The 14,581-nt window shown below is 32.0% G+C and overlaps 1 protein-coding gene across 1 annotated transcript in view; it reads left to right on the top strand.

The window, feature by feature from the left end:
• The window catches only part of LOC122268388 (visual system homeobox 2), a 179,860-nt gene that overhangs the window by 144,445 nt on the left and 20,834 nt on the right, over positions 1–14,581 (top strand). The window lies entirely within an intron of this gene.

Genomic DNA, 14,581 nt, shown 5'->3' on the forward strand with positions numbered 1-14,581 from the left:
GAGGACTTTTGCGACTCGACTGATTTAACGTGCATCAGTCACCATTTACTACACGGTCCTCATTTGCTTGATGGACTGTTACAGAGGACGCTATAACGTGGCGAATTCTCCTTTAAATTTTAGAAAAAAGGGTGACGCAGGTGAACGTAACGTCAACGGGATGCTCGCAAGTGACGTATAGTGTGGTTATCTCGATCCTGAGAGGTGCTTGAAACCTTTTGCTTACGTTAGAAACTGTTCTTTCCATTCTATTTCGAACAAGTTAAGCCTCTCAAGTATCCATTCTCTTAAGTAACACACGCTATATTCTTTCACAAAGATTTCAATTCCTTCACTATACATTAACACGGAGACTTAACATTCACTCACTATTAACACAGAGACTTAACACTCACTCTCTATTAACACAGATACTTAACACTCACTCTCTATTAACACAGAGACTTAACACTCGCTCTCTATTAACACAGAGACTTAACACTCACTCTCTATTAACACAGAGACTTAACACTCACTCTGTATTAACACAGAGACTTAACACTCACTCTCTATTAACACAATACTAAAAGAAAACACAAATATTTTTCATTCTAAATAGAAAAAACTTCTTTGAAAAAAATGCGCTAAAAAGCAGCAGAAATTTCAGAAAAAAGTAGCAATAAAGAAAAAGAAAATGAAGGAAATAAAAATGGAAATATGACCACCGAAGCCGACGTAATTGTATTTCTAAATTTCGAAAATTTGTATACCAGTATTCCACATGGAAAGATTAATGAGATTTGTGAAGGAATTTATGATAGGTATTTATTTAATGAGAAAATTGATAAGTTTAATGGGTTGGATTTATGTAGGTTTAATCTTTTTGAGAATGTTCTTTTTAATGGTTTAGATTTTTATAAACAAATTATTGGAATTCCACAAGGTAATTCCTTTTCTGGGGCTTTTGCCAACATTTTTTTGCATTTTTTTGAAGCTAAATTTCTTGAGTATAATGAATTTAATGCTTTTAGATATATTGATGATTTGATTTTATTTAATTGTGATAATTATAATTTTATTTATAGTATTTGTCCTGGAGATTTAGTCTTGAAGAAAACTAATGAAGATTGTTTCAATGTTGAATATTTAGATTTTAAAATTGATATTGTTAACAGCTTTATTAAAATTGGTGTCTTTGATAAAAGAAAAGCTTTTCAATTTAAAGTTATTTTTTTCTGCCACTTTAATACTAATTTGTGCAATAAAATTTTTTAAAATTTAGTTTTTTCACAATTAGTTAGAATCAAAAGTATTTGCAATAATGTTGAAAGTTTTCTGGAAGCTGTGAATAGTTCTTTAAATAATTAGAGTAATAATTATTTTCCTTTTAATTTTTGTAATGTTAATTTTTTAATTAAAAAAATGATTGAAGAATTCTAGGTTTTTATATTTTTTTCTTTTAACAGGGCGCAATTCAAGTCTTAACTGTGCAGCTCCAGTTAAGCATTCTATTAATTTATTACGTATTTCTTTCTCTTGACATTTTTCACTTTTTTTCTTCTTCATTTGCGCATTGTAATAGAGGGCGTTGTTTTCTTTAGGTTTTAGTTTTTTCTTTTCATTCGGCTTGCTTGAGAAATTGATGTCTGACCTGTGACTATGTGAGTTTTTATTTTTCTGATGATTTTGTTTGAGTTTCTTTTCTTAATTTATTATTTATATTGCATGTTTTTTTTCCTGGACTTCTATGCAAGACCATGGGGGTACTGAGGGAGTTAATTTAAGCTTCTCCCTCAATTAGAAATGGTTTTGTTTTTATGGCTATCGGGGCCGGTACCCCCTGAAGACGTCGGCGGTCATATTTTCATTTTTATTTCCTTCATTTTCTTTAACACAGAAACTTAAGACGGGTGCGAAGTCATATGGAACAAACTAGTGATGGAGGGCCGGGATAGCCTGGTCGGTAGGGCGCTGGGCCCATATCCAAGAGGTCGTGGGTTCGATCCTCGGCGGCCGAAGACTCCCCGTGTAGTAAATGGTGACTGATGCACGTTAAATCTGTCGAGTCTCAAAGTCCTCCATGTTCCCACAACAAATCGATACCTCTGGGGGTACTGATCCAGGAGTTTCCTTGTCTTCTGGATAGGGTTCAAAATGACAAGGCTACGGAGTTGAACGTAAGTAGTCGTAAAACCCATGAAATTGGGTCTGCCGTTCAACGACGGTTATAAAATAAAATAAAAACTAATGATGGACCGGAGTGTCCGCAGAACAAAAATATATCACTGCAATACGCAAGCCAATAATAAATCCCAGTTAAGTAAAAGAAGTAGTCGAGAAACAAATCATTCGATACGTATTTAATGAACTTATCGTTTATTAGCATTCTAACATAGCTGAACTTTAATACGCCCTTTTGCTGACGTCATAGGTCACGTGTATGCATATGGGAGGTCCCGATTCCTTTTTTCAAAATATCAAATTATTGGAAGAAAAACTCTTCTCCTGAGTCATCATAATATGTTTGCATTTTGATTGCTTGATTGTTTTCTTCTAGCAATTCTTCTGAACTCTTAATTTTGAAAGAGAATTTGCCATGAAGGATTTCTCCCTAATTATGTGACCCCCCTCTCCTATTCGGCCCCATATTCTATTTATTGGTATGGGAATGAATGGAGACGTTTACTTTATTATTTCAATTACAAAAATTTCGTATTTCAAGTTTTTTTATTTTATTATTATTAACGTTCGCTTTCATAATATTTTAGCAGGAATTTAAATCTCTTTTAGTTTATTTAATTTTTAATTCGCTGAATCATTGGGGATCCGAAGCATTTTGAGTGTTGGCTGCCGAACGCTGCTATTTCATTCATTTAAAATACTATTAAATATACGATTTTAAGAAATAAATAACATGAGTCGCTCCATTGGATTGAGGTTCGTTCCCGTTTTCGATTCCCGTTTTCGTATGAATTTAAGCAACAAGCTGCACTCAAACACATTACAAAGTTTTTCACTCAATAGATTTATGAAGTGTTAAATTGAAAATTTTCAATNTAGGAATCTAGAATTGAGGTTCGAATCCCAGCGATGGCGGATCGATACGAACTCCGCATCTGACTTGCACTGACCACAGTACTGACGTAAAATATCCTCAGTTTTATACGGCACTAGTGACTCAATTTTTTGTTTATTATTGTAACGTTTTGATTACTTTATTTTATTATTTAATACCTGGAAATTAAAATTTTAATGGAGAACCTTTTATTTGATAATTTACTTTTCAAAATTCATTTATTGTCACTTTTTTATGTCATATTTACTAATAAACTAAATTCTTGTTTAAACTAAATTTAAAAGAATATTTCTGTAAACAAAATTGTAATCTCTTGAAATTTTAAATAATTGCCACCTGATCAAGCACTGGGTTGAGGTTGGCTGGAATAGTGGCCAGATGCGGATTATACTGGTTTTACTAACCTAGGTACGCGTCTGGAAGGAAAGAAAGTCCCCTTGCAATGGGAGGTTTTCCTCTCCACATAACTCAAATGCGGATTCCATCAGAAAGAGTCCTCCAAAAAGGCGACTTTCTGCCTATGCATGTTCCAGGAGTTCCTTCGTCTTCTGGATTGGGTTCAAAATAATAAGGTCACGGCGTTGAACATTCATGGTCGTAAACCCGTCAATAAATAGTATTGGAATGTATTGATAAAAAGTTATGTTAATATCATGATATCTAAGGCCCGGATTTTGATAACAGTTGCATTTTTGGACATTTTTTGTCCTTTAGAGCATTTTTTAAGATTTATAGGGCATTTTTTTTTCTAAATTTTGGGCCGTATTTTGCATTTTAAAGCATTTTTTAAGCTTTTTGTTAATTTTTTCCTATTTTCATTATTTATTGGGGCATTTTTATTACATGAAATGCAATATTTGTCTTATAATTTTAAATTTCATATTGTAGCTCTCAATACCACCTGCATGCCATTATGTTTTTCTACTATGTTATTGATTGATATAAAATCTTTAGAAGTAATTCCTTGCTACAGCTTTCCCATTTTCTCTGTTTTGTGTAGTTTAGAACATTACAATTTTTTAGGAAATTTTCTTCTCCAGGAATAAAAATTTGCTTTAAGACAAGAGACGCTCGTTTACATTTTAAAATATCAAAAAACATTTAATAATCCAATGTAATTCTGATATAATTCTGATATTTAATAATATTATGAGATGGAAGTTGTTATATTCATTAAAGTTTCTGTAGAAAATGAAAATGTTTTGGAGTCAATATATTTTCCTCTTTTTTTGTTATTTTAGGATGTAAAACATATTTTTAAACTTTAATGAACGTAGAACAAGTATTGCATTGCTTTATATTTTTTGAAATGACTCATAATAATTTTAAAGAGTAAAACATTGTTTTAGTTTAATAATTTTCTTTATTTAAGTCATGTCATAAGGCATTTTCAGCACATTTATCGCATTTTTAAGGGCATTTTTCGCGCTTTTTGAGGGCATTTTTTGCACTTTTTAAGGGCATTAGTTGAGACTTTTTAGGTCATCAAAATCCGGGCTCTAATGATATCCTTAATAATGTATCATTAACTTTATGAAAAAAATAATTCATTCAAAGTGTTTTGAATAAAGACAAGTGATCTTAAAAATGGAATAATATTGAATCAAGATTACGTTCAAAGTCAACTTAATGATGAGGACTACAGAGTCAACTTAAAAAAATCAACCTAATGACGAGGACTACAGAGTCAACTTAAAAAAAAAAAGTGGATATTGTTAAATTTTTCAGCGTGTTTCACTAGGAATCTAGAGATATCACTTCACGGAAATTTTAAAAGCCTAAAAGTAATATTTTTTTTTCTGAAAAGAAAAAAAGAATACTTAGATTTTACATAGAATCTTAAAAGACATAGAAAACATAGAAAAAGATTAGAAATTTACATAGAAAAAGATTTTACATAGAATCTTATAATATGTCGAATAGTTTGGCCAGGGACTGTAATTTAAACTTGTAACCCTAGTCATTGACAGTGCTATAGACCAATGATTCCCCATTTCTTTCGGCTATGGAACCCTAATGGATAGAATCTTCTTTTATGTGGAACTCAAACATTATATATACATGAAAAAAACATTTCCAGTAGTTAAAATACTGACTAAAAAAAATACCACTCATTATTTTGAAAATATAGGGAATGAATAAAGCTATTACAAACGGCTATAACTATTTAATGAAAAAGAATTTACACAGAATGTAGAAGGAGCCTTAACATTTTGTATACATGCGTCACGCATTTTCTATGTGACTTTCCTTGGTCACACGGACCTCATCTAGAGACGGTAGTCCATTTTATTCTGATGCATACTTGCAGTCACCGACGCATGCGCATTACAAATGCTTTCTTTTGAGTTCTTCAATTGTTCTGGTCATGGGAGTCACACACACCCTACATATTGTAACACTGGACGATATCTTCGCTGCACTGTGATAGCAAAGTAACAATTGTTGACACGCAGAATTGTTTTTGGCACGGGACTCGCCATATTCACTGATGAACTCGCGCATGCGCAGGATTCCGCTTCACTAAGCCTTACCGTACAGAAATGTTCCATCAACAATTACATGCTAATTTTATCGATAAATTACTTTTTATTAAAAAGTTATGGCTGTTTGTAATCGCTGTATTCCTTTTGAATTACCCTGTAGTGTTGTTTATTTTATATGCCGTTAGTTTGTTTTCGACATTACAAATGCGTTCTTTTGAGTTCTTCAATTGTTTTGGGCATGGGGAACACACCCTACGTATTGTAACAATGGACGGTATCATCGCTGCACTGTGATAGCAGAATCACAAATGTTGACACGCAGAATTGTTTTCTGAACGCGGGACTCGCCATTTTCACTAATGAACTCGCGCATGCGCAGGATTCCGCTTCACTAAGCCTTACCGTAATGAAATGTTCCATCTACAATTCCAATCTAATCTTATAGATACATTACTTTTCATTAAATAGTTATGGCTGTTTGTCTGGCTGTTTGTTGACGAGTTAAGAGAAAATTTTCAATAGAGAAAAAAACAGATTTAAAAACAAAAAGTTCGAATTTAAACAAAATGCAATTTAGGAAATATTGTTTCCATAACAAGGCTACTGAGTTGAATATTAATAGTCGTAAACCCAGAATCGGGTCGGCTGTTCAACGACGGATATAAAAAAAATATTCCCGTTTTCGTATGAATTTAAGCAACAAGCTGCACTCAAACACATTACAAAGTTTTTCACTCAATAGATTTATGAAGTGTTAAATTGAAAATTTTCAATAGAGGAAAAAACAGATTTAAAAACGAAAGGTTTGAATTTACACAAAATGCAATTTAGAAAATATTGTGTCTTTTATTTTCTTGAATACTATCTTATACTTGGAATTGCTGAGCATAAAATAGATGGAGAATTTTGTTGGCAAAAAAGATCGATTTTATAGGTGTTCATTTTTAGCCTAAACCTGGAATGGGCGTGTACTTAACATGATTCAAAGAGAGATCGTATTTAATTAGGTTTCAGTGTTGGGGGGCCAATTACCTAATGGGCTACCTCATATCTATCTCAAGGGACACTCTTTTGAGGGGAGGGGGGGATCTTTCATAAGAAGAGTGGAAAATATTAATTGCATCCCATACTTTGTATTTACACAAGCTAATGTATTACTTTTGTGTTGCTTTATTACTAAATATGTTGCGGTTTTTTTCTCCTCTAAAGTTAGAAATAAAGATTTATATGGGACTAATCACGAAAAAATATTAACATTTTTAATGTCAAGTTAACTGTTTAAAATAAAATAAATAGTTAATTATCTGTTTTCATTGAGGACCTCAGAGGCTGTTTATAATAATTATAATAATAAAATTTTTTATGTCAAGTTAACAGTTAAAAATAAAATAAATAGTTAATTATCTGTTTTTATTGAGGACCTCAGAGGCTGTTTATAATAATTATAATAATAAAATTTTTAATGTCAAGTTAACAGTTAAATATAAAATAAATAGTTAATCATCTGTTATAATGAGGACCGCAGAGGCTGTTTATAAAAATCATAATAATAACATTTTTATTGTCAAGTTAACAGTTTAAAATAAAATAAATAGTTAATTATCTGTTTTTATTGAGAGTCGCAGAGGCTGTTCTTAGTGTTTAGTTTAACTTTGCATTTTTCTTTACTACGCAAAAACTGGTTTAAAGTGCGAAGAAAAATTTACAGGGATTAAAAAAAATCAACATTCGAGAATTATTAATTGTAAAATTTGTTGAAAAAATACCATGCGGGGCGCTCTTCTGGTTGCTGCAATGCAAACGCAGAGCCATTCTTGCAGCCAGTAAAATTTGGCATGCTGAAAGAAAATCCAGAAAACAAGGGATTTCAACAAACAACTCCTGGATCAAGTATTGTGAGAAATTTGATTTCGTGGAGGACTTTCTGATGGAGCTTACCCGCATTTGCGTTACATGGAAAGGAAGACCACGAGAACATCCAACGGTTAGCCGAACGGCAAGAGGACTCTAACCCACGATTCGTCTACCACTGAGGATATTTTACGTTAGCACTATGTGCGAGCCGGGTGCGGAATTCGAATCGACCAGCCATCGCTGAGATTCGAACCCGGTTCACCTCATAGGGAGGCGAGCGCTCTATCCCCTGAGCCATCATGACTCAAATGATGTTGGTGGACAGCTGCACTATACGTACTGGACGATACGTATTCATATTGGCTAACTGACTTCAGCTTAGACATATCTATAGACAGGGCTAGTGATAATATTCACCTCTCAGCGTTCCAAATATATATATATANATATATATATAATTCACCTGTAAAACGGAAGGGAATTTCAGATATTAATAATCTGTTGATTTAAAATAAAGAAATATCTAATAGAGTGGATTTCATAAAAAATGGAAAAGGCTGTTTGAAATCTGATTAAACCCCGAAACAAGTGAATCCTATAAATTACATGAACGTAGTAATAATGGAACAACGATTTTAAAGTTTATTTATATTAAAAAATCGGTATTGAGGCCACTGCTATGAGTGTTCTTTACGTTACATTTTTCGTTGTAGCTGCATGAGACTTCAAAACTACAAACGACCCAAGTGTGTAGTGAAATAAAAAAAAAATTGACATTCGATAATTGGTTTTAGAATTATTAACTGTTAAACATGTCATCTACAGACAAACAGGAATGCAATTACATAGTTGAAATTTCACCCGCTGAAAGGGTCATGCTTATTTATAAAAACTTAATACAATTTTTTTTCTTTTTCGGAAATTCAATTTTTTCGAAATTTAGAGTCATTTAAAGTTTTTTTTCCTTGTAATTTTATAAAAGAATATAACAGAATATTCTTACTTAAAATGATAATACAGTCGGACTTTTATTTAACGAACTTCCATCTTGCGAATTTCTCTATTATGCGAATTCTTTCGAGGTACCAAGAACTTTTTGGAAATTTCTTCGTAAAAAACTTCCAAATAACGAAGTGAATTTTCTATTGAACGAACTTTACCTTGAGATCCACTTTCCATATTTCCCAAAATATTTCAGAGCATTTCAAACTTGTTAACGCATTTTAGGGGGAAAATAAACTTGAATTGATTTTAGAAGCCATTTAATTTTTAGAGAAAACAGTAAGATCCCTTTTTGTTTAAATTTCAAACGAAAAACTCAGTCCAAATTAACGCATTTTATCTGTATCAATTAAACTTAAGAACGCATGCGGTAATGCACGTTTAATATTACTTTTATAATATAATGCAGCTATAATTTTATACATAAATTTAGCTTCTTTTAGTTGAAAGTGTATGTAACATGATAGTGTAAACACTGGATAATGTTTTGCTCTGCCTTTTCGTGCAGATTTCTTTCATGGTAAAGATTTATAAAATAAATAGTAGATACTAGTTTTCAATATAAAAGTGTATCCATTGCTGTTTTAATTATGTCTAGTGTTTATGAATGTAAAACCTGCTTTGTGTCCTTTAAGTATTTCAAAAGGTGATTTTCCAGTAAATGCATTTTCCTTACAACGAACTTATTATCGGGATTTAACGACTTCGTTAAATAGAAGTCTGACTGTAATTATATATTTTATCACACAAAAAAAAAAATTTCTATGTTATTTTGGTTTTTTAAATATTGGGTTTTAAGGAGAGAGAAAAAAAAAACAATGCGGTGTGAACGAAAAAGAAAAAATTTAAAACAAAATGGTCAATAAAGTCCCCTCTCTGTATAATATGCCTGTTGGGGGAAGTGTATGGAGGAGGAGGAGAAGTGGACAACAGTTTTTTAAATGATGTCTTTCAAATTCAATAGGGTCACGTAAAAAGACTTCTTCGACCATTTCCGGAAAAAAAACTATTGTTTGGGTCGTTATTTTAAGTGGGAAGAAGAAAGGTCACTTCCTTCAGGNTCTCTATATAATATGCCTGTTGGGGGAAGTGTATGGAGGAGGAGGAGAAGTGGACAACAGTTTTTTAAATGATGTCTTTCAAATTCAATAGGGTCACGTAAAAAGACTTCTTCGACCATTTCCGGAAAAAAACAATTGTTTGGGTCGTTATTTTAAGTGGGGGGAAGAAAGGTCACTTCCTTCAGGTTTGAAAAGTAAAAATTAGGCTTTCGTGTACGGAGAAAGGCTCTTTTTTTTTTGTCCGAGTCTATCTTTGGCACGCTTCCTCTAGGCTAATTCTAAAAACGTGGATTGTGAAAGAATAGCTAATGTGTAAAGAAATTCGCTTGAAATTAATTTTTAATAATTTTTATATTATTTACAGTTATATAACAATTCATATTATGTAGCAAATATCAACACATAAATTTATATGGTGTACAAAATTCTGAAAATTGTGTCATTAAATTGAAATTAAAAGCAGTCAAAATGACTTCCTTAGGCTTGTGTTTAAAGAGAACGAAACAAAAACTCGAATCAACTTCTTGTAAGAAACAAAAGGACTTTGGAAAATATCATATACTAAAAATCGTTCTAAGATCGTTTTGAAGAGGGGTTTGAAAAATGGAATTTTCTCAGAACTAAAAAGCCATTGATCAATATTAATCTACTGATAATTCCGATAATTATTATTATTATTATTATTCAATATGTTTAAGGTAACATCAGTGTTTTCTAGTACTCATTAGAAAAAAATTTATCGCGTGTTTTTATTTTATTTATTTGTATTATCCCTATCAGTGTTTCCCAAAGTGTGGTACGCGTACCACAGTTTAGTGGGGATACGCGTTCTTATGCGAAGTATCTTGCAACAAACGAAAATTTCAAAATTTTTTATCTAAAAACAAAGCTAGCCATGAAAATTTACGATCATGTATTTTTCTATTGGCTTATTTTTTTGCAGAGTTAACAGTTGACAATTAGTGGTGTCAACAGCCAGTTGTGATTTTCAATATTTATATTTCATAGAGGGGTAGCTTTCAGAATTGTAAAATATAAAGCTTTTAGAATTTTTGGTATTTTTGGCAACATTTTAAGAACCACCACGAAATAACCATACCTCTAGTACAGTGTTTCCCAAAGTGTGGTACGCGTAACCCTAGGGGTACGGAAACAGTTCGCGTTCTAATGCGAAATATCTTTTTTTTAACGAAAATTTCAAAAAAATTTTTTTTACTAGCCATGAAAATTTATGATCACGTATTTTTCTATTGGCTATTTTTTTTGCAGAGTTAACAGTTAATAATGAGTGAGTGGTGTCAACAGCCAGTTGTGATTTTTAACTTTTGAGCAATTTTTTACAGTAAAAAATACATTCATTTTTTAATTAGGAATACACAGCGTTGAGAAAAATTTAGAAAGGGTACACAAAAGTCATAAGTTTGGGAAACACTGCTCTAGGCTGATTCTAAAAACGTCTCTATGAAGAAAGGTTTAGTGAAAATGAAAAGCGTTTTGGGAGTTCGTTTTATTTTAATTTTTAAAAAGTTATTCCAACGCCGCATTACTCATATTTTATCCGTCGTTGAACAGTCGACCCAATTTTGGGTTTACGACTACTAATGTTCAATTCCTTAGATTTGTAATTTTGAACCCAATCCAAAAGACGAGGGAACTTCCTGGATCGAGTATTGGGAGACATTTACCTTCGTGGAGGACTTTTTGATCGAGCTAACCCGCATTTGCGTTGCATGGAGAGGAAGACCACGAATACCTCCCACGGTTTGCTCGACTGCAAGGGGACTATAACCCGCAATCCGTCTACCACAGAGGATATTTCACGTCAGCACTGTGGTCGGGGATGCGGAATTCGTATCGACTGGGATTCGAACCCGGTTTGGAAGGCGAACTCTCTATATACCCTGAGCCATCGCGGCTCAAGTGAAAAGTATCCTTTTATCCGTCGTTGAACAGCCGACCCAATTTTGGGTTAACGACAACTAATGTTCAGCTTCGTGGACTTTTTTAACCAATCCAGACGACAAGGAAAACGTGCATCAGTCATCATTTACTACACGGGGAGTCTTCGACCGGCGGGGATCGAACCCACGAACTCTTGGACATGAGTCCAGTGCTCTACCAACCAGGCTATCCCGGCCTAAGTGAAAAGTATCGGTCAATCTGACACTAAACATCGTCTGAAAATCCATAAGAAGATTAAAACAGCCAAGGAAAGAAACATTTTCATTCGCCGTGCTCCGCCTCACCTCCTCTACCATAGGTGGAAGGCGGAAGATCGAGGGGGGGGGGAGGGTAAAGTCTATAACGAATTCATTTAAGTAGAAAATCACCATCAGTGTCTCCAAATATATTTCGTCAACAAAGTACTTTCTTCCATTATGCAAATTTGCTATTCTTTTTTTTCCCCTTCAATTCCGAGTGAAAAGGGGGGGATGTGACACGGTTGGAGAAGTTATTGCGGGCCGATAACAGGGGGAGGGGGAGAGGAGAGAAGTATACACATATTTTTCTTTTTGTTTCCATCATTTTTCTACAAAAAAAAAAAAAAANAAAAGGGAGTGGAACATTTTTTTTTTTATTCGAAGAAAAAAAATTTTTCTTTAAGTATCCCCAGAAAATGTGATTAAGTGTTTTTGCCTGAAGAGCAAAAAACCCACAAAGTACACTAAGAATTACATTTTTTTCTCTCCCTTGTTTCATTGGGACATTAGTAGAGGACGAAAGGCTTCTTTAATATGACAGTTTTTTTCTTCTTCTTTTTGCCTTGACTCGTGTTAACTTCGCTTGCATTTCTCCTGCGCGCTCTCTCTCTCTGGTTTGGAATGAAGTTAAAAGAGACGAAACTAGAATGTGCTAACTTAGTTTTCTAACTTTAATGCGATCGTTTTAGGTCCCCTTCTTTCCTTTTTCGTAACTTAGTTATTCTTTTTGTTTTATTATTTTTTTTTTCATTTTATTTATTCATTCCTTTTTCTTTTTTTTTTTTTTTTTTTTTTNTTTTTTTTTTTTCTTTTTTTAATATCTTTTTTCGTCGAAAAAAAAATTATCTTTATTTAGCTGCGAAAAGAGAGGAAACTCCTCAAAAGTAAATGAGTCATCAAAGATAAACAATTTGCGTTGATTACCTAGAATATTTGACCAAAAAATAATCACTTTTTAATGCTCCAGTCATACTTTTGTTATTTGAAATAAATGTCATGAATCAAAATAATAATTTTTTCGTTGAAAAAATGATCTTTATTTAGCTGCGAAATAAGAGGAAACTCTTCAAAAGTAAATGAGTCATTAAAGATAAACAATTGCGTTGATTGCTTAGAATATTTAACCAAAAAATAATCACTTTTTAACGCTACAGTCACACTTTTTTTTTATTTATAATGAATGTCACGAATCAAAATAATAAATCCAGTTAGAAAATTAGTAATAATAATTGTAAAAAATCAAACTACTGACTTTTGGGTAGAGAATTTTGTTTGAGTTGAAAAAATAATTATCTTTATTTATCTGCGAAATAAGAGGAAACTCTTCAAAAGTAAATGAGTCATCAAAGATAAACAATTGCGTTGATTATCTAAAATATTTAACCAAAAAATAATGTACTATATTTCACTTTCTAACGCTCGAGTCATACTTTTTATTTTATTTATGATGAATGGAATCATCATCAGGAATCAAAATAATAAATCCAATTAGAAAATGAGTCATAATAATTGTAAAAAAATCAAACTACTGACTTTTTTTTTGGGTTGAAAAAAGTTCCTGAAATTTACAAACGTAATACCAAAGAAATAATTCATGTAAGAAAAAAGAGCGCAAATGGACTTGAAAAGAAAATAGAAAGTAAGTCAACAGTTTTAAGCAACGTGGCTAATATTTTGCATCTCATGTTGAGATGAGATTAGCGATTTATCAATGCTTATTATAAAAAAATAAAAAAATTTAAAAAAACTTTTTGGCATTGAAATATTTGAAAAATGCCATGCATCAAATAGTAAAATAATTTTCAAAAAAAATATGAATCTTTTAACCAAAAGAATAAGTAAAGAAGAACAATGAAAAAGATGAAGCTGACGTCGTCAGGGGGTACCAGCCACCGGAAGTCATAAATGCAAAACCTTTTCTATCGAAAGAGCACGACACATGTCTAAGTTGCTCTCTCAGTACCCCAAAGGTTTTGTCAAAGTTCAAGTAGAGAAAATACAATACAAGAAACAAATACAAAAGTATAAAATCTATAAAGTAATATACATAAGAATATAATGTCCCATACCTTACTTACTTAATAATAAATCACGAAACCAAAGTGCACAACTGACTACCAAGCATCAACTAAATTGAAATAAACGAAAAAAAGAGCAACTTAGACAAGTGTCGTACCCGTACCAAAATATTTAATTGGGCCACCATTTGAACCATCTGGAAGGTCAAATACCTCGGGAGATATTATAATCATTTTTAATAATATTAATTTCTTCTTTAGCTGTAAGTGTCCCAAACCTTTTAAGAACGGGAAATGTTATCTCAATTTATTTTATATAATAGGAACTGGTTCTAAGAATATGCAATTATTTCTTTCTTTTTTCTGAAACAATTCAATTTTTGTCTCAAAACCAAATAAAATTCCTTAGTTTAAATAAATTTTAATAAATTTTCGAATTTTTTTTCTACTCTTGTTCATTTTCTTTAAAAAGAATAAAAATAGAGTAACTGGGCGTTGTCTAGGTACACAGTATTCTTTTTTAAGGAATGAGTCATAAAAAAATTGCTGAAAAAAAGTTCAACATGCAAAATCATTGTTCAGTAGGAATTTTCAAGAAATTAATGGTAAAAGTAAAGGTGTATTCTATCAAAAATAACAAAAACGTAAGAAAGTTTAATTTTTAAATTTTTTTAATTAAAAGTTTATTAAAAAAAACTTTAAGCGGCGTTGAAATTTTTTGTTTTTCTCAAAAATGAGTAAAAAAGGTTGGTAACTTATGCTGTGTGATCAACAATCGTCTGACAACTCATCAGAATATCAATCAAAGTATGAAACTGATTTAACCGCATTTTAAGATAAAAATTTTAGGACGAAACTTTAAAGCTCTGTGATTAACTATCGTCTGACAACTCATCAGAGTATC

This window comes from Parasteatoda tepidariorum, chromosome 10, assembly GCF_043381705.1.
Source record: "Parasteatoda tepidariorum isolate YZ-2023 chromosome 10, CAS_Ptep_4.0, whole genome shotgun sequence".
Taxonomy (NCBI): domain Eukaryota; kingdom Metazoa; phylum Arthropoda; class Arachnida; order Araneae; family Theridiidae; genus Parasteatoda; species Parasteatoda tepidariorum.